Below are 21,742 nucleotides of genomic sequence, written 5' to 3'. Positions count from 1 at the left end.
GGAGATTAGTCGATGGGCACGTGCTTTTGTGTCAGCACCCTTAGGACAATCATATGTCTTAATTTTTCTGCCTCTCAGGTACACCCATCCGCTGCCCTTGGGCCAGGAGCCCCATCTAAGGCCAGTCTGCAGCGGAGCCCAGCCCTGACTCTACAACACGTTGCTAGGACAATTGGAGGGCCAGTCACCAGCCTGCCTAGTGTGGGATGAGGCCCAGAGTGATGAGGGTACTGTTGTGTGTTGGGGTCTCCTGGGTTCCCCACTCATCCCCTCTTGTGAAGCAGCCTGCTTCTGCTTCTCACTCAGTCTGTTTTCATGGCATCTTGTAAAGCTGCATTTATAGCATGAATTAATGAGCAGATGCTTCTGGCTTCTACTTCAGAAGCGCCATAGGCAGTTGAAAGTCTTCAAAATCTGTGTTTCTCTCTCCTTTTCGTTCTTTTGCACGCCAGATGTGTAAAGAGACACACCTGGATGTTACAGCCACAGGTAAGTTCAGAATAGGCATTAGAAATTTGAGATTTTTAGAGGAATAATTTTTTTTTATGATTCTCTTCTTTCCCAAGTGTTACTCAGTTTTAAGGGACAATTCATGTAAATTCGTGAAAAAGAATATACGATATGATGATGTGCGAAGGGTTGATTCTCAAGAAGTTTCTTCCAGTTCTGTTTCTGTAAATCTCAGGATCTTTGTGTTAGAGATCCTAGAGAAACACTTGTCTGGAGGGTGCTTATCTTTACTGGGTAATTCTGAGTTTTGAGCCTTCTTCCATCACATTAAGCCCATTTTTGGAAGGCTTCCAGGACCCTCCTCTTCTGACAGCTTTTCTGTCCTCCAGTTGCTTTCCTCCAGTAGAAGGGAAGGGAGCCACTCACTGTGCGGAACATCCAGCTGTGCCAAAGTTGTACAGGAGTCAGTCCCATGCCAGGGGCTTTTACTGCCTCTGTAGCTCAAAATAAACTCAAGTGGGGAGAAATGGAATTCCTCACAACTGAAAGCGCATGCTTTCCAGGCTGTTAGTTACCATCTCAGTGAGGCAGCATGTTCTTCAAGCCCTGAGAGGACTTAAAGCTTCCCATTTCTGACATCTTTATGTAGCAGAGGCTATATGATAGTCTTGGCTTTGCTCATGGGGTCACATGCATTAATGAGGGTGTTGTGGTCCTTCTCTCCCAGGGAAATGGGCAAATCCTTTCTAAGATAACACATGAGTGTGGGGTTGGAAATGAGAAGGCATGAAGCAGCTGGCTTTCAATAACATCTTAGTTATACAGCAGTATGCATACTTAATATTAGACAAAGGGGAGTCTTTTCCTTATTTGCCCTCCCTATCCTGCAGCAGTATTGCAGACACCTCTAAATGGTGAATCTTCAGCTCTGAGCCTCCTCTTAAAATTTCTCCCTGCCATGCCTATGTGGTCTGTTCTTGTCAGTATAGCTTGCCCCAGCGTGGTAGAGGTCTGTGCATCAAGGACAGAGAACAAACTCTTGCCTTTTTTTCCCCTTTTAATCCATGGGCACTTCTCTCTGTTTTGCTCTAGTTTCCAAAGTAATTTTGGGGAGCATGTGTGTGAGGGAGCAGGACAGAAAACCTCATTGGGGATTATATGAGCTACTTTGAGCAGAGCCTATACTATGCATTGTGGCATTATGTACCCTACCATGGATGGGCAAGAAGGGGTGGGGGACTCCTTAATACCTGGAGTTTGGCAGGATTAGTCCTCTCAGGAAGAGCAGCAATGTTAAATTACAATATAGAGGATAGCCGGTATATGGCTCTAGGTACACCACAGAAATTCTGTGTTTGTACTCTATGATATTTACTTTTTGGGACTGTAATAAAAGCTGATTTTGTCTCTACAGCTGAAGGATCTGAGAGCATTTTTCCCTATGATGTTATTAAAGAAAAGAATATAGCCACTACAAAGGTATTTTCACATTTATTACTAACTTTCTTTGACCGAAGTAGTATGTGCCAGATGAATTATCACTGGTTGTCTGTCCCAGTTTTTGTCACCTAATATCATGGCTTTTTGTATCTATCCTTAGGAGATGTAGCTCCAAGACTGACAGGGATAATGCAGAGACCTGGAAGTCAAATAAAAAGCAGAAGTGACTAACTGGCAGGAACAGAAGCCGGTAAGTACTGCAGTAAAAGTGCTATTTAACCTGCTGGCTAATACAAAAAGGTTATTTCTACAGCAACTAGTGGAACAATGTATTTAGCAATTAAATTAATCCAAACAAATAGGGATTTTAACCACATTGTCCTGGCTAAATTCCAGCTTAGGTAATTACATTCTGGCTGCCTGCATTCCCTCTGGTGTTTTCTTCTGGGTAAGTTACAGCTTACACTGCGCGTGTGTGTGTTGGAATTGTTATGAGCAGTTGTGTAGCATGTCAGCATCTGGTAGAACCTTTCTGGTAAAAAACCCAGAGGTGAATGCATTTCTGTGGAAGTAAGGAGTGACTGTTTTGTCGTACTTAACCCGTTAGCAGGATGCAACAAATTGCAGGACTGGCATGTTACAGCGATGGCTGCAATATAAACAGATAGGCAGTGGTTAGAAATACAGACTGACAGCCAAGATGGATTAGCGCTTTCTTTCCTCCCCACCCTTCCTGTGTTACACTTTCCTGTGCTTCCTTCTTAAGCTGAACCTTTTTGTTTATGTCCAAGCCAGCTTAAAGTGTCTGCCTGTATTTTTAATCATGTCAGTTCATCCTCCAGGTTCACAGGGTAGCCAGATAAACAAGATGCACAGGTGGAACCAAGAGGTGGCACTGAGCTGAGGAAAGGGACTGGGTAAACCAGCTCTGAGACAAAGCATCCCCTCCCAGTAACACATGTGCTGTTCCATCCGTTTTTGGGATATTCAGCTGAGGCTGACACATTCCTAAAGCTCTTCTGGGGAAATGCAATGAAACACTGAATTGAGGTCTAGCTTACATCTCCTACTGTAGCTGATACACAGCAGTCTCTGTCTGTGGCCTTGATACCATTTTGAAGGACCAGGAATATCACAGTAATTTAATTCATTTTATTGATTGCAAGCTCATTTGGAAAGGATCTTCCCTGCGAAGCTGAAATGTGCAAACACAAGTCAAGGGTAATGTACTGCATTCTCCATGAATTTCTCTTTCCTTTTCCTGTTTCATCTCAGTAAACATGGCATATTTTGTGACCTGCAAGATGATTAAGATGTAGCTAGCATACAGTGAACAGGTCAGGGAGTCCTTTTTCCCCTCTGCTTTTTGATGTAGCTAAAAAGAAGGCTCATCTTTCCAAACATGAGGCACTAAGAATCCATTCAAATAGGTTACGTACAAGGTACAGGTGAGCAAACACACTAGCTTTGGGATGTGGTGTCACCAGGGAAATTCAGAAACAACAGCATTTTAATTGTGGGTTTTGGACAGCTTCACCAAAACACACACATCCTGTTACCATAAGCAGCACTTGGGAGCAGTCTCTTCATGGTACTGCTTTGTAAAAAGTGAGGAGGACACATTCAGCTTCAGCTAAGAGCTGCAGTTACCTGGAGATTGGGCACATGCATACCACTTCACAGGGAGCATCTGAGGGCAGTCAGCTCACTGTTACATGCAGCAGAATGAATTAACAGGAATAATGAGGTCTGAGGCAAAGACGTGGTTCCTTTCACCTAGACAAATGGTCTAGCAGCTGTGCAATACACGTTCCTTGGGTGAATGAATTAATAAAAATGAACAGTGCCAAGCAGATTGTAAGAATTGCTCTGGATCACAAAGATCTTTTGGTGATTAAGTCAAAAAACTGCAAAATTTAAAAATTGTTTTTATTTATTTATCAAAGGGAAAGCCTTTTCAGCAGGATAAACAGAAAACAAATGCATCAGCTTTAAGCTCTTCTTAACGAGTTTAATTTACTTCTGTTAAAATGATTCAGCCGTCACCATTTCTCTACAGTAGGTATTTTGTTGGGAAAACTAATTTGAATGTGTATGATAGATGAACTGCATTGAAAATACCAATTTTTATCAGCTCTAACCCTTGATCTTAATTAGCTCCACATCTGCTTCCATAGAAACAACGTTATGATCAATAAAATACTACAGCTAGCTGCTTGTGCTGAGGAAGTAGGCAGGAGAAAAAGTATTTTCAGTTATTTGCTTCTGACCAGCTTGTGGACACAGCAACGAGTGTACTGTATGGCCCTCAAAGGCATTGCTGGACTTGATCAAGGGCCTCATCCCTGCTAATAAGTACATCACTTAGTGAAGTTCCCTCCACTGTGCACATGGGTAAGATACAGCGGTTGTACCTTTCTTCCCATTGATTGACAACAGTTCTGGTGGGGGACAATGGAAAGGACCACTTCTAACTTTTTTCCATGCAGAGAGGAGTCAGATCAATATCCAATATCTATTCCGTGGGTGGAACACCTGTGTCTTGTCCTCTATCCACAGGAAAAGGTCAGGACAAAGTGAAGTACAGCTTCATGGTCCTTGGAACACATTTGGGTAATCTCCTCCAGCTGCCTGAGTACTTGTACCACCAGCACTTGCAACACTCTCCCTTTCACACAACCATATTTGGGATTTGTAGACCTTGTGCTAAACTGTCTGAGGGGTATAAAGTCAAAAGCAATAAATCCTTGACATCTGACTCCTACAGCAGTGCTTTGTAAGCCAAGTGTGTTATGCTATGTAATTTTCAGCCTTCAGAGTAGCGCACTCAGAAGTCCATTAGTGGGCACTCTGATGTACCTTGTTCAAGTCTGAGGTTGAAGGAATGTAATTTAGCCTAAGTATATTGTTAATCAGTGGTTATGCTTGGTTTTTGGAAAACACTTTCTTGGAAAAGAGTTACCTAGAAAGAAGCCATGTTCTATTCAGAAGGGCTCATGAAGATTGGCATATTGTCATGATGGAATTCAGGATAAGGACATAACCATATCACTTAGTGACATATAATCCAAAATGTATTTACCAAGTGGGATGGGCCTGGAGGGTGAATAACAATTTTTATGCTAAGATAAAAATTGCAGTGTGCAATATACCATACGCTGGTTTGTATCATCACCAGTGTGACTAGCAGGTTGAGGGAGAGGATTCTCCCCCTCTGTTCCGCTTTGGTGAGACACCCTCCTCTGCAGTCCTATGCCCAGCTCTGGGGGTAACAACACAAGAGGGACATGGAGTTGTTGGAGCGAGTCCAGAGGAGGCCATGGGGATGCTTTGAGGGCTGGAGCAGCTCTGCTATGAAGACAGGCTGAGAGAGCTGGGCTGGTTCAGCCTGGGGAAGAAAAGTCTTTAAACTGACAGAGGTGAGATTTAGATTAGACATTAGGAAGGAATTCTTCCTTTTGAGGGTGGTGAGGCGCTGCCCCAGGTTATATAATCACTTTTTGCTAACCTTTCAGTTATCAGAGTTGTAGTATGTGGGACATCCTCACTTCAAACTTTAGAAGTTTGTTTGCTACAGAAAAGCTAGCAACAGGAAAAGGAGGAATGGTTTTAAACTGACAGAAGGGAGATTTACATTAGACGCTAGGAAAAAATTCTTCCCTGTGAGGGTGCTGAGGCCCTGGCACAGGGTGCCCAGAGAAGCTGTGGCTGCCCCATCCCTGGAAGTGCTCACGGCCAGGTTGGACGGAGCTTGGAGCAACCTGGTCTAGTGGAAGGTGTCCCTGCCTGTGGCAGGGGGTTGGAACTGGATGAGCTTTAAGGTCCTTTCCAACCCAAACCAGTCTGGGATTCTATGATTTCTGCTCAAAGACACTTACATGTGACATACTGACACCAGTCAGGGCCTCGACCCTCCTGGCCCAGTTTGGACCAGCGCCTAGGGGAGAGAAAAGCTTGCTCTGGCAGATTTATTCAGGTCCTGGCTTGCCGCTTCTCTACATAGCATTTCCACCTCCTCCTTGACCTTCTGCATGGCATCAGGCAGCCGTGGGGAAACTTGTCTCTGAGCTCATTAGGATCCCGTCAACTCCACTGTGGCTGATGTTTTTTAATGTAATTTCAGTCACATTGTCAGTATGATGCCACATGTATTTTATCCATCTATATCTGAATAAATTTTTGTATAAACCATGACGACCTCTTGGTATGTTGTATGCATTTTTAATGCATTGAAGTACTCTCTGTTAAGAGATACATAGTGCCTCTCTATACAGAAAGAATGTTTTACTACTCAGGGAGTTAACAGTTGGCTTAGTCAAGCACAAGAGGGCTGTACCCTACCTGTCAGAGATATGGATGTTTCCAAAGAGGTGAGAGTAATTAATAGTCTAATAAGAAATGTCAAATAATTCTATGAAGAAGGATAGGGGAATGAGAATGAAACTCAGAAACTCAATGAATCCTCAGGGAACCTCCCCTGTAGAAGTGCAAACCTCAGCCTATTTCCCCACACTTCAAATGCAAGTGAATGTATGAATGTAAGTCAGAGGTAAAGCACTGGTAGAAAACAGGAGCCTCGGCTAGGAGTCTGCAAATAATAACTTGAAAAGCTGAAAGTGTGAGAGACTTTTCTGCAGACAAGGTAAGACACATGCTTTGCAATTGTGTTTATATGCTTTGGACTTTAATAAATTGATACTTGCATTTGAAGTCTTTTTAACCTGGTTGAAGTTCTGAGGGGTTTCAAGATTATTAGCATCGAGGTATCCCATTTCTGTTAGAGAGAGACCTTTGCAGTCATTGGGGTACTGGTATTTTGTTTGTTTGGGGCTTTTTTCCCTTATACTTCCTTAAATTTCTCCAGGGTCACCAAGCAGTAACAGCTCCAGGCTCTAGAACCGCTTGGGATGCAGGGGGTGGATGGAAGAAATGCCTGGTGAATACAGCTGTTATCCAAGTAAGTATCCTGCTGTATAGAGAAATAACAGAAAAAACACCAGAAGCCCGAAGGTCCTGAGGGAGTCTGACACTGACAGATATTGGGTTTGATCTCAGACGTGTAAAAAACCCAAACCAAAAAAAAACCCCAAACAAATTAAAAAATAAACCAACCACTTGGCTACAGGCTCTGTGCTGCATTGTCCTGGGTGTTAGTGACAGTGTCCTGCAGCTTGCTGTGTGTGTGTGAACACAACCATCTGGGTTTTTCACAATGCTAATACAAAGCTACTTACTGTTAAACATTGTGATCCTATTGCTGTTAATAGGTGGGGCAGGGGGTTAGGGGGCATGGCTGCCGTGGCCACAGAGGGTGCAGACAGATTTTAAGATGCATATTATAATTGCCACAGGAGTACCAGCACCTGACAATGCAGATAATGCAGAAACTCAGCTCTACTGTGGTGCTCTTTGTCCACCACTAACAAGAGCTAGCTCTTTTTTCTCCAAGAGCCGAGAGGACTGTATGGTTTGAGACAGGATGTGATAAATTGCCCAGAAAACTATTTTTTTCTGCTTTATGTATTTTCCCTTACAGAATTCCCCTGGGTGTTTTTATTTAAGCAAATGAAAACTTAAAGGCACTTGTATATGTTCATGTTTCAGTGAGTGCACTTATCTGGATTATTAGATTCTTTCCCCACTCCTTCATGGAGACAGACACACACACACACACAAGTAGTTTACATGGGTGCATTCAGGTAGGGCTGATGACAGTTTCTATAATTAAAGTTGCCAAACACTTCCTGTTACAAGAAACTGAAATAGGGTGTTGTAGCTCTCCAAAACATGAATTTTGAGGGCAGGGTTTTCTGTAACAGGCCCATACAAATTATGTATCTATATATAAATTTCTGTTCCACATTTCCAAAAAAGATTTGTGTCATGTCAGTATTTCCACTTTCAGAGTGAGGCTTCCAAATATGAACAGAGAAGGGAGTTTCTGTTAGGGATGCTCCTGTTGTTATATCTATTAAAGGAAAAAAAAAAAAAAAAGAAGAACTCCACATTTCCACTGTCAGTTTCTTTGCTGGTTTGCTGGAGTTCAACAAAGTTTGTAAGTTTGACAGCTAAGTCTTTCAAAGCTTCTGCTTGGATGGGTCATGGTTTAATGCAGGACTGAAACAGCCTGCCTGGTAATTACATATAATGTCAGGCCTGTGTGCTACCAACAAAAGAAAGGATTTTATTTCCCCTGTCCAAGAAGAAAAGCCCCTGCTGGGCACCAATACCAGAAATATGACCCCTTCACAGGAATGAGAGCTGGAATTTGCTGAGGAAGCAGGCGTACACTAGTGACAATGTGAAATGAAGTGAAAGGGCAAAAGCTTAAAGTGTAGAGGTGGCAGAGGGAAAGGAGGAAAAAAAGTTTGAAAGCAGTGAGGAAAGGAGATGGAGACTGCTGGGCAAGATGAACAAGAATAACACAGTTGGGGAGAGAGAGAAAGTTTGTGTGAAGAAATAGAAGAGATTGCAAGACTGGTTGGACTAGAAAAATGGAAATTAAATTAATGGAGCAAGAGACAGAGAGAATTATGAAAAGCGCCTAAAATACAAAGGGTGGTATTAGAATCATAGAATCATAGAATCATTAGGGTTGGAAAGGACCTTAAGATCATCTAGTTCCATTGGTAGAAACATCTGAAAGAGGAATACAGAGGTGATGCTGGGGAACTGGTAAGAGCATTTCAGACTGGGAACCAGCACGAGAAGGGAGGATGAAGCTGAGGGAAAGGAAACACAGACAAGGTGAAGAGCTGGCAGAGTAGAAACCAAACCAATTTGAGAAATGATGTGATGAACAAGAGAAAATATGTGGACTCTAATAGAAAATCCTGTCACTTATTAGTTGCTAATTTTTGTTTGTCATAAACAAGGCATCCAGAATTAGTGTGTTTTCCCCTTAATCTAATTTCCTTGTATCTGTTTCCCTTTTGTAGCCTGGGAATGTTTCTGTCCCCTAACCTCAGAAAAGTGTTGGGAAGATAAATGGTATCATGTTTGTGAAGCACTCACACTAATGATGAGCACCACAGAAACACCCAAGAGGAAATTAATAAATCTGTCTTCAGAATCCCATTTGTAAATGTGCAGTAAATAAGGCCTGGGGCAGTATGTTGAACAACAAGCAGAAAGCAAAATACTGGATTGCTGCTCATTAAGTGAGCATAGTCCATTCTATGCACAAAAGGAGGTAGGAAAAATGCTGTGGAAAAAGAAATATGCTTGTATCATCAAAGGCTATTTCATAAGTCACACAGAAAAGAGAATCTCAGCTGAGACAGCACTAGCAATCTTAATTCTTTCCTAACCCTAAGAACGTTTGTCTTTATGACCTTAATAATGTTCTCTTAGTATTTTTGTGTTTGTGAAGTTGCATATGTATGTAGCATAAAAGGTTGTCTCATGAAGCTTGAAAAGCACAAGAAAGCAGTATGGTTTAAAGAACAGATTTCTGTTCTGTTCAAGTAGCACAAAACCAATTTCACTGTTAGAATGAGATCTGAGATATGTAATTGCATGTTATCTGGCATGGGCATGATTATAACTGTACTATAAATGCACTAATCTCACTTTTCATGCCCATCCAACCTTCTCTAGCACACTATTCCATTGCGAATTTACAAGCAGCTTTAACATGCTAAAAGGAATGAGCCAGGAGTAGTCAGGATGCTTTTTCCTAAGTTGTATTTTGTTTATAAGTAAATATAGGATGGAGTTGAAATGGCCTCTTCTTAATAAAGTGATGTTTGTAGTTCTACAGATATTCACTTAGTAGTACTACATTCCCTAGCAGACTGAGCTGGATTCCTCTGAATTAAGGATATGAAACGTGTACCTAGTGTTCTAATTAAAGCTGAAGGCCATTCATCTCTCTAATTGCAACAATGCCCTCCAGGATAATTTCATCCCAAATGTACCATTCTTCTTTTGCCTGAACAAGTGACTTAAAAACCATCTGGAGCCTTGCCAAGCACAGAGAGAAAAATTTATTGGCTGTGATATCACACCAGAAAACATTGGAGAAAGCCGAAGAGGTCAAGCAAAGTGGTGAGGTATTTCTATTGGGCTTCTGGAAGTATTGACATCTAATGCCTGAACATTAGCGATCAAATCATCTAATTTTGCCCCCAGACTACTAGGAGTCATGTGTTAGTAAGCAAAGACTTTCTAAAATGCTCTGTAACCTTTGAGGCTGCCAAGTTTTTTCTTCTTGAGGGGATGTGAATTAGTGAGTGAATTAGGTCTAGGAGCAGGATGATGAAAGCCACAGAGTGCAGTCAGTGGATCCAGCCTCAGTGAGTAGGATTGCTGGGGCTGGGGTTTACAGACCCAGCATACTCTCTAGACTTACATTTTATTTGCACTTTGTAGGGCATAACCTGAAAATCTAAAAAGAACAAGAGTGCGCTTCTTGATCCTTTGGAGGTTGAGTTTATCACTGTCAACAGTATTTTACATATCTGAATGATTCATTTTAGTCATAGAGTACATCACTGCTGAAGATTAAGTGACACTAAATATCACTTACTTGGCCTAAGGACAGGCACTAAGAGGCTTCAACTTTCATTTAATGTGTTCTCTCGAGTGAGAATTTTCCTTCTGTGGTCTACCAAGCTATTAGAAACAGTGGGCACAGCATTAGAAAGGAAAAGAACTAAAGAGCTTTAAGACCTCAGTAAGGGAAATTACAATTTGTTTCTGTGTCATGTATTTTCTGCCTCAACTAGTCACGTGCTGCTGCAGCAACATGTCAAAGAGTTGAATTGAGATATAAATCCTGAAAGAGTGGTAACATCTCCTACGCACTGATTTTACTGAGAATTGAGAAGTTATCAACCAAAACCTTTGGACAATGAGGTTTTTTTATCACACCTAGTTTTCAAATGCAGAAAACGTGAGAATGCAAACATGGGTTTTTTCATGCAATTTAATGTGGCTTTTAAAGAAAGAAAACAAGAAAAAGAAAAAAAGGACAGAAGCTGTGGTCCATCTGAATTCTGGCATTTCGGGGGGGGGGGGGGGGTGTTCTGTGATAAGTCCAAAATGGTTCATATGTTACTAGCAGCCAGATCCTCTCTCTTTTAGAAATCAGTTTGTGCTTCATAGCACCATATGAGGTGACAGAAGGGATGAGGCATAAATGAATACAAACCTAGGTACAACTTCGTAAGATCTTCTCTCCCTCTTTTAATCTGTTAAGAGCTAAAGCTTGAAAAGCATTTTTCAACCCAGACTTTCTTTTGCTGGAACACATTGAAAATCAATTTTCTCCATTGACAGACCTTGTGCACACCAAGAATCCGATTTGTTCTTATTTTTGTGGCTAAGATATGGAGATTTATGACTCCAGAAATTCTTAGTGTATGTGGAGGCTAAATTTCATGCTGTTTCTGGGGTTACTGTGTCCCCCAGTACACTGAGAGATGCAGCTAGTGTCACTTCAAGTGTCCCTAGGCAACTACTTGCAAGGTGACATCCTGCTGTCTAGTAACAGTGGCAAAGGTCTTGCAGTAATGGTCACAACACAAAATAAAGAAGGAAATGGTGGAATGATGGAGAGGAAGGTCCTGCACAAACCTGTAATCACTGACTATACCTTCCTTTGGGGGAGAAGAAAAGGAAGATGCTTGCGAAAGTCAAACTAAAAGGGGAAAGAAAATCAACATTCTCAGCTTCCTAATGAAGATTTTGTGTGGTTTCTCTCCTATATCTTACCCTGGACACTTACCCAGGAGCCAGATGTTGGCTCTGGTGGGACAGATCTTTCACACTGGTAGAACCTGGGAGTGTTGCATTAAAAAAAGATAGTAAAATTTACATTCTTGAGAGCTATTTATACCCTGGTTCTGCAAGATACTCTTTTCTTTGTCTAGTTTATATACCTGAGTACTCCTATTAAGATCAGTCTACTTAGACATTTAAAATTAGGCTCAGAATTAGTACTTTGCTGAACCATGCTTTCAGTGAATGAAAACAACATTTGGCTTTACAGTTGCTGATTTTTCAAAGCCTCAGTCAGGGAAAAATAGATCATTAATGTTTGTCTTGTTTTTGTTCTGCAGTGAACAATAGGCTTTAGCAACAATCTTACTGGTTCATGTACAGTTATGATCCCAAAATAAGGTCCAGGTTTTAGTCACTGATACTCTTTGTACTGTAAACGTTTGATAGTGAGATAGTGAAACTCTTTATCTTTGGGCAAATTGCAAGAGCAAACTTCAAGTAAATTGAAGTGGGGTTTTTAATGGAATCTATAATCTGTCTAGAAAGGTACATAGGAGTCCAGAAAAATGCAAGATTGAAAAGCATGCCATTTGTTATAAATAGAATGGCTTTCCTTAGACACTGTTTCAGATCTCTCATCTTCTGCTCAGACAGATGGAGAGAAAGCTTCAACCCAAAGCAGTATCAACATCACTGCACGAGTCAATCATATGAGGGCAGGTAGGACCAGAGAATGGTTTACAGCTGGCACACAGCAGTCCTGTTGTCTCTGCTGGTGCCAACTCTGGCCTATTTCTCAGTGAATGTGTTGCTGCCGCTATGATGCCACCATGATGCCTGGGGAAGGATGTTGTTCATATTTGGTTGATGAAACAAGATATGTTAGTTTGCCCCATCCCTACTTATTGCTGGATTCCACCCTAGATAATCTGATGCCATTCCCAGAGCATACACTTGCAGTTCTCTCGAGTTCAAGAATAAAAAATACCAAGTATTTCTGCTGGAGAGTTACTGTGTTTGTCATTTCCTTTTTCTGTACTAAAATACCAGAAGATAACTGTATTTTTTCCTTTATAGTCATGTATGATCTCCTGCTCTTCAAGGGCAGAGATCACTTGTGTGTGAGAAAGAGAGAGAGCAATTGCTTATTGATGTAATGGAAGCAAATGATCATAATGTAAAGGGCAGGTAAATGACAGCATCCTTCTGAAAGATATGCAGAACCTCTCCTGCTTCTTCTGAGGTATTTGCAAATGTTGGCAATTAGTTGCCCTAAGGTGAGTTTGAAAATGCACTACCAGAGTGAAAGTTCAGAATATGAGTAATTAAGGAAGTCCTTATCGCTGTTCTCATTTTCTCTCTCTTCTGTTTCAGTGCTGTTTTGTCTCCTCTCCACAAACATGACAAGAGCCCTGAATGCTGATAAAGCAGAGCTTGGCAGAGTCCCAGGCAAGCTATCTTCTTCTGAGACTGCACTCTGGTGAGCTTCTCACTTGTTTTGCAGGTATGTGACGATTTTCATAGGCTGGACTGGTCACCTTTATTAGCAAATGAAGAGAATTGGGATTTCTAATTATGGTTAAGCCTGTATTTGTATACTAGTATTATATATATTTAAGAGAGCTTTTCTAGGCAGAGATAAGCTCATTCTGCTTGTGCTCCAAGCCAACATATTGGTCTGTAGGAGAAGAGTTTATTAGTTCAGGCTGGTGCCTTAGTAACTGTGGCTACAGGGTCTTGGTGTGAAGTACAGAGCAAATAATTCACCTGCTGCACAGGCATAATTTCGAGTGTCCAAAGTCACATCCTTCAGTATGACGTGAGTTATCCCTATGGGAAGGCAGTGACTCCACCTTTGTCTTGTTGCATTTCCAACCTGGGATACCTGTGCACTACCAGTGTACACCAAATGCTGGTGCCTCCGGAAGAGAGATCTTTCCCCTCAATTGGAGGACAGCCGTGGCTTGAGGTTCTCTTAAATTCAGCGCAACACTCTCAAATACAGATGATATTAGAGGCATTTTGAGAGCAATTTCTGACTCATTGTTTATAACGATTTCATATTAGTTTTGGTTAACTATTTTGAACAGTTTATTGCACAGCTGAGCAAATTAATATACAGGGCATTGCACTACTTACAGCATTAGAAATTTTCAAGGGAGTAAAAATAAATAGCTAATAGGTAGTGACTTCTCATCCACTAATATAATAAAATTCACCTGAGACCTGAAAGTTGTTGTAGAGAATCAGAGATTCAGCTAGGTTGGAAAAGACTTTTAGTATGTTATGCAGCACCTCAGTGGTCTACGCTTAGAGGGGAGAAAAAAGAAGAAATAATGAGAGGCCAATAACTGATTAATGACTCTAGTTCTAAATAAACCAGGCACTTGTGGGGCTGAGAAAGGGTAGGCATTCCAGAAAAAGATTCTGGAAGGCCTTGTAAGAATTCTGTCAGAGGAAGAAGTAAAATCCAAGCATCCCATGTCTAATCTAGTACATTTTTTATAAATACTGATTATTTTTCCATTCCTATAGCTTATATTACTGTTTACAGTATGTTTCTGCACAAGACCTTTCCTCTGCAACTTGTATATAAATCAGAATGTTCAGATCCCAGATCGCTTTCACCTTTCAGACCCATTTTCAGATATTCAGCAGGACTGCTTGATAGCTTTCTATTTAGCCTTGTTTTGCTAGTGTCCCGCAGGAAAGCCTGTGTCACTCTGAGGCATCCTGACAATGCCTGAGTCATTCTCTGTTTCACATTGCACTGAATCATTTGTAAACCACTTCACAAGTCATTGTTTATTTTAAAAAGTTAGTTTAAAACCCCCCACTGCCACTCAGAGGGTTATATCCAATAATACAAAACCGGAGCACTGGCCAAACTGTTTGTATGTGATAACTGGGAGCTAAATCCACACGATTTTCTTCTCCTCCGTTTGTTATACCCAGAGTCTCTGTCTAATCAGTTGCTTTAGAATCAATATTTACAATAAAAGCTCATTCATGTGTTGTTTTCTAGTCCTTGACAAGATGACAAAAACATTTAAAACAAAACAAAAAGGAATGCAAAGTGTCAGAATGACTTTCTGGATCAATGAACTTTCTTGCTAAAAATGCATTAATGCTTTGGGACACACCATGTTTACACACACCAGGCATTTATCTGACATCCAGATAGCAGAACTCTACTTGCGTTTATCAGCAAACTTGGGGAACATTTCTATTCCCTAAAACTACATTAAAAAAAAAGAGAACATTAACCAAGTTTGGACACCTGTCATTTGGGGCACTCTGTGTATTATATAGAGCCTGCAAACTCAAGGCAGTTTATCGCAGTATTTATTTTGACTGATGCTTAAACAATGCTTAATATTGCCCCTTCTGATGGCCTAGTAATGTGCTAACATATCAGAGAAAGGGTGTGGTGTAGGAGCTGGAGCAGGCCGGAACAGAATACACAGTTCCAATACAATAGTATTGCACAGATAACTTCAGGGAATCAATTAACATTTTCTCTGTGCATCCTACATGCAAAGGATAATGATTATAAACCTAACAAAACATAAAGACTGAAACATTCTTTCCTGTTGGATATTAAACTGGACTCTCACTACTTAGAAAATCTCTGTGCTCTAAATAGCTCACCGTCTCCATGGCAATGTGCAGTTCAGTTTTTAACTTTTCAACACATAAAAATGGTAATTTATTTGTTTTAAGCACTCCTGCAGTTATCGTGGCTATGAAAGCCTCAAGATCGGGTACTTCCCAGGAGTAGTGGAACCGTCAGGTTAAAGACTGGGTTAACTGCCAGGAAGTGTCCGACCTGAAGGTCATTGCTGCCTAATTATATTATTATTTCCTGGCAGCTCAGTTTGTGAAGTAGCACTCGAAGCATGAGGCAGGCAGCACGCTTGGAGCATTCAATGAAATTTGGTTTCTTTTGTTCTCGATGTTAAGGACTTTTGTAAATGAATGCAGCCTGTGATGATGTAGAGGCATAATAAATCCTGTGCCCAGAGTGCCTGACTTTCACAGCTACTACAGTTACAAGGATTTGTGGGGTTTTTCCTAATTTGTAATAAGGGTGCACCTTGTCACCTCCTTGAGGACACAAAGCAGTAAGTTTGTATTTTCAGCATTCTTTCTGTATTATTTAATCCTTTGATCCCTTGGCTCTCTGCTGTAAAAAACATTGGCCTTGAGACTGTCAAAGCCCTCCCTGGTGAAGTGCTAAGCATTTTGGTTTCAATCCAACAGAACACTCAGGCAGATGTTCAGCTTTGAGTATGCAGGTAATTTTTACTGGAGACTAGAAAAAAATCTCTTGTCCTAAGAGACTTCTGCGATTTTCTTGACTAGAACTGGAACATTTATACCCATGGGATTTAACCTGCGGATCAGCAATCCCTAAATTTTCAGCTCGGAAAAGAGCTTGAAAGAAATTCAGCTTTGCTTGGTATTTTGGCTAATAATGAGGTTGGCACCCTTCACAGATTTCATACAACAGTAAGTGGGGTACTGCCATGATGTTTTAGGAACAAAGGCACTGGGAATGCTTATTGAAAATTCAGGCTTGCTTAGGACCGGTCTTTAAGGTGTACAAATTGTGAATAAAAGGGTTAATTAATTCCCACTAAAATGACCTTCATCAACACAACCCCTCTTACCATCTCCTCAACTGGCGTGAGCTAATGGCCACTCATATGTCTCAACCACAACAGTAAATACATTCAAACTAAGAACTTCAACATGCTTAATTGTCTTCCTGAAACTCACATAAATCCTTGGACAGTGGAGGACCAGAGTTTACTTTCAAAGTGTGATCAAAAGGTTTGTAGATTATGTTAAGTTACAAAGTGTAGTTGGGGGGATGGCGGGGAGGTGTTAAAACTGATTCTGGGAAATGATTATTTTGTCACTTGTTCCTACAACATGCTTGGCTTTTCTGTGTAGGGATTCTCCAACTGTGATTCACAGACCAGCACAGGGAACTCTTCTCTGGTCTGTATAATTTGTCTGGAAAATTAAGATGTGGGATATTGAGGCTGGGAAAGGATTGGTAATAGTGTTGATTACTGCCCTTCATAGCACCAACAAACAGAGTGAGCACTGTAGAACAAGTCACATCCGTGGAGTTCAGCGATTCCCCATCCATTGCCATCACATTGTGCAGCTTTCTTTTGTTCTCCCCTAGGTATTCAGTCTTCCAAAGCCAGGAACATACATCTTCGGGAGATAAAGTTGCAACAGAATTTTGAATAAACTGAACATGGAAATGCTTCTGGCTCAGCTAACAGAATGACGTAGTGGCCTTGGAGAATGACACCATCTGCAGGCTGGCACTGCGGGAAATGAAGATGGCAGGATTAGAAGGGTTTTGAACATGTAGGAAAATGATGGAGAAACTGCTTTGAAATGCTTACTCACGTCCTTCAAATCTTCAAGCTGGACAACAGGGGAGATATGTAGGAGCTTTAAAGAAAAGTACTTCCCAGTGAGTATGTTTACTTTTATTTTTATAATTAGCCTTATTGGAGAACCAATCCCGAGACTTCTGGGCTTGGAGGGAGTCTTGTCATCATCACTGATCAAAATAAGGATTCGGGTTTATACCAGTGTAATAATGCAAATCCCAGTATAAGGGATTACAGTAGGACTCCTAATGTAATCTTGAGTCTTATTATTTGCATCTACGAAAGTAAACCCATTCCTCCTAAGCAGACATGAACCATAAAACCTTCTCATAAGGCTGGAAGGGACATCCTAGAATAAAATAACTTACCAAGTTAAATCCTAGAATAAAATAACTTACCAAGTGTTCAAGGCCAGGATGGACAAGGCTTTGAGCAGCCTGGAATAGTGGAAGATGTCCCTGCCTGTGGCAGGGGGTTGGAACTAGATGAGCTTCAAGGTCCCTTCCAACCCAAAAAGTTCCATGAGTCTATAATCCTTTTCTCTACTAGTTTGTTTCTTTGTTGAGGTTTTTTAAAACTATGATGTTGTGATGAAGTTCTCTGGCACCAGAAGTCATTCTTTTGCCTACAACGAGAACAGAATCTGGCGTTTCATCCACTGAAATAGCCAGATACCATCAGGGACTTTTCTGGAAACAAACTCTATATAATTTACAAATAAACAAGAAGTCTGGTCTTTTTGGATAGTGTCCTGGGTTCAGCAGTAGCAGTCATTTTTTCTCCTTGGTAGCTGATGCAGCGCTGTGTTTTTGACTCTTGGCCTGGGAACAGTGCTGATAGCACCAATGTTTTTAGTTACTGCTCAAATGTTTGGTCTGGCCAAGGACTTTGTGAGCCTCATGCTCTGCCAGGGAGGAGGGAAAGCCGGGAGGAAGCAGAGACAGGACACCTGACGCAAGCTAGCCAAAGAGGTATTACATACCACAGCACGTCATGCCCAGGATGTAACTGGGAGTTACCTGCAAGGGCTAGTTGACTGCGGGGTTGGACTAGATATCGGTTGGTGCTTGGTTGGGCTGGGGGGGGCAAGTTATCAGTCGGCAGGTGGTGAGGTGTTGTATTCTCTTCCCTTGTTATTTCCTTTATCATTATTATTATTGGTGGTAGCAGTAGTGATTTGTGTTGTACCTTAGTTACTAAGCTGTTCTTATCTCAACCTGTGGGAGTTGCATTCTTTTGATTCTCCTTCCCATCCCTCCGGGAGCAGGGGGAGGGCAAAAAGGGGGGGAGTGAGAGAGCGACTGCGTGATTTATGGCTGACTTTGTTTAAACCACAACAGATAGATACAGTGAAAGGACATATATGCAAACATATTAAAACAGTATCAGAAAAGCCAGAAACACGCTACAGCTTTCAAACCTATTCACTGAATTTAAATGGCTGTGGATATATCATATTAGAAAATAAGCACAAGCAGAATAGAGATGGATCTATATCAGCACCCAGAGACACTTAGAACACTTCTTCACTGCAAGATTCCATTCCTGTACCTCCACTCCTCAGTTTTGGTTTCGAGTGGTTCTGAACAGAATTGTATTTCTATAGACATGGCAGTCATTTACAATTATTTAAGAAATGTTGCAAGGAAACATGCATCTCTGGGGTGTTCACCTTGTTTCCCACAGCCAAACTGGTAGCTGTGTGGTTTGTGTCTTGTGCTGATGCGAGTGCTTGTAAAATCCTAATTCGTAACTAAATCTCATCTATAGAACGACACAGGGGTGAAACTTGGGTTTTAGTTATTTGTCACTGTTCCTCATAGCAACTGGAGGGACATCTCCATTTTCTTCCTCCCCTGCCCAATTTCCAATATACATGTGTGTTCACAGACCAGTGAGGCATTTGTGATGCGCCCATGCCAAGGCGTCAGTCAAAGACCTGGGAAACTTGCAAAAACACCTGTTCTTGTGTTGGGCTGATTAACTTTTGGTGTATTTGTAATTGTCCCTGTTAGTTAGAGGCACATGTTAGGAGCAGCACTAAAAAGATGGTAGTAGAAAAACAGATAAAAGGGAACTTTAAGAACTGCCTGTATTTGAAAATATAATCAAAATTGTTAACCAGAACCACAACGAACTTGGCAGGGCACTCAGCACACTCAAACCTGTGGTGGTTAGCATCACTTCAAGATACTGCTATGCATAAGCTTGACCAGCTGGAAAGACTGTGAATTTGAACACCCCTCTTCTCACCCAGTGCTCTATGCAGAGCCAGGCAGCATATGCTGTAGCATCATGGGTTTTCTCCTGAAGATGTGCCCTCAAGTTCTAGGCAACTGTGAGTGGCAGCCATAAAAAAGGCATCGCGATCAGTTTAGTATCCTGACCTGGCACAAATGCTAATGGCAGATGCTGGTGCCCTCTAGTAAGGAAATAGCTGTCCGCTCTGGATGAATTTACTGGAAAAAAAGGAGGATCAAATTCATTTTCTACTTGATGTGTGCATAAATCAATTCCAGTCCACATAGAGCAAAAGGAAATGGGCTATGAGCAAAGTAGACCAACATTTCAGTTTATAAGTCACCAAAATGATCACAAATCATTATGATCACTGTTTACTCTTCATAATTACAGTTGTGAGTTTGACTCGAATCTCAGTGAAGTCAAAGCAAGGCATACAGTGATTTCAGTGTGCTTTGGATAGGATGAAAGACAAAATAATTTTGTGTTCCATAGAGCAAAATATGTAATATGCCCCAAGACCTTTCTCGTGAAACATTAAAGCGTATGAGTAACTCTTCTCACATGACAGTTCCACTATATGAAGATATGCAGCTGCATATGCTACCCTCCCTTAGAGCAGCAACCCAACTTCTGTTTCTTCACTGCCACCTTTGGTTATTTGTAGCTTGAAAATTAATGTAAGTATTAATATAGAATACAAAAAGAAATGAGGCAATTTATAAATGACTTCTTTCTCTGAATGTTACCTAGAAATTTACAATTCAAGGCAATGAACTACAATCGTAGAAATGAAATTAACTGCCCACTTGCATGATTCACTAAATGTATTTCCACAAAAGCAAAACATATTTGTCTTTTGCTCATTAAAGGCATATTTTTCCTGACCATGTAATAGTGTCCCTGCTTGGACTTTGCCAGTGCTTAGCCCAGCTTTACAAGGATATTATACCCTCAGTAGCTTGCTGCTGACTCCCTGAAGGTACGTTTTCATGGATGGTGTTTTCCAAAGCCTGTCCAAAATGTTTCACGACTAGCTTCTGTTCCATGTTCAGCTGAGTCAGAATTCCAGCATGTGCAACACCACTATCAGAAATACAAATAAAATGAAATGGAAAGATAAATATGTTTGTAGGAGGAGCAGTCAGCCCTAGCATTAGGGTGTGTTGCACATTCAGTCAAAAAGAATAACCCACTACATGCACAGAATATGACATGGCTTTCATGAGTCATAAAAACAAGAGTAAGCACAAAGGGTTCTGTTATTGCCCTGAATGTAGATGAGGACCTGGAAAAACATTTACAATAGATTTTCTGGTGTCTTTAATGGGTGGCATTTCTTTAAGAATCTCTACTTTCTTTCTCCTCCATTTCTTTCAAGGCATGGCTCATATTTTATAGCTCAGGAGTAGCAGGCTGTGATTAAATTTGTATATGGTGGTTTTTTAAGTCTTAGGTATGAAAAAGAAAGGAGAACAGAAAATATACAGTCTTTTTTCTGCTCCTACGTAGTGACTCAGATTTGTTATACTTAATCATTTCCATTTCATCAATGTAAGACTGACTGCTATGGCATGGTATGTTACAGGGTAGATAATAAGATATGCACTGTTGTCATTAGCTTTAAGAAGTCAGGGTGATCAGGAGTCACAGAGGTTAAATTTTATCCTTTCTTCAGAAAGCAGTGGCTTGACTGCTACCCAACTTGAAGCTTAGACTATTTGTGTATGCATTAGATTCATACGAACCTTTTGCAACAAAAAATATAACTGTGCCAATTGTAATTCTGTGAGATCTACCTCACCCATTCAAACCCTGTATTAATTAGGCTTAAACTGTCTCTTGTGATTTGACAAGGCAATACTGAAATCACTTTTCTCAAGTCAGTATTTCACTTCTTGGTGTCTCCAATTAGTACTTAAGAAAATGGAAAAGAACACTGCAAAAACAGAGCTTTAGTGAATATGAGTATTTTTCACTGGAATATGTATGCTTATGATGAAAAAAATGCATATCCTTCAGGCAGAACTGAGGTTCACTGTAAAGCTTTCTGCATATAGATACAGAGAACAGAATTTGGAGTTCTTTGTACAAGCTACAGCCTGTACAAATGCAAAATAACCACCTTATTTTGCCCACTTAAAATTGTTCCCCAGTTCCTATATTTCCTTTGCCCCTAGCCTTGCCTGTGCAGTTCCAGTGGCCAGTCCCATGGTCCTGCAAAAGCTAAGAGGAATGGGAAGAAGTAATGACAGAGTTGGCAACATCTGAGGCCATTAAAGTGAATCCATAGCCTAGGCAGAGCTTCCTGCCCTACCAAAACTTTTAGAAGCACTTCTGTTCCACTTCCTTTGCCCAAGGAAGCTGTGGCTGCCCCATCCCTGGCAGTGTTCAAGGCCAGGTTGGACCGGCCTTGAGCAGCCTAATCTAGGGGGAGGTGTCCCTGCCTATGGCAGGGAATTAGA

At 41.1% G+C, this 21,742-nt stretch overlaps 1 long non-coding RNA gene across 1 annotated transcript in view; it reads left to right on the top strand.

Moving 5' to 3' along the window:
• The first annotated feature begins 2,056 nt into the window (after window positions 1-2,056).
• The window catches only part of LOC134157255 (uncharacterized), a 70,376-nt gene continuing 50,690 nt past the window's right edge, over window positions 2,057-21,742 (top strand). The window contains exons 1-6 of the long non-coding RNA XR_009962243.1: window positions 2,057-2,140; window positions 3,057-3,111; window positions 9,788-9,939; window positions 12,694-12,893; window positions 12,991-13,120; window positions 16,817-17,116. This is a non-coding gene — a long non-coding RNA (uncharacterized LOC134157255). The remainder of the gene's footprint in view (window positions 2,141-3,056; window positions 3,112-9,787; window positions 9,940-12,693; window positions 12,894-12,990; window positions 13,121-16,816; window positions 17,117-21,742) is intronic.

This window comes from Pezoporus occidentalis, unplaced genomic scaffold (assembly GCF_034315485.1).
Source record: "Pezoporus occidentalis ecotype Australia unplaced genomic scaffold, CSIRO_AGI_Poc_V1 ctg93, whole genome shotgun sequence".
Lineage (NCBI taxonomy): Eukaryota > Metazoa > Chordata > Aves > Psittaciformes > Psittacidae > Pezoporus > Pezoporus occidentalis.
Note: the sequence above shows the minus strand (reverse complement) of the source record. Positions and strands in the feature narration are given on the sequence as shown.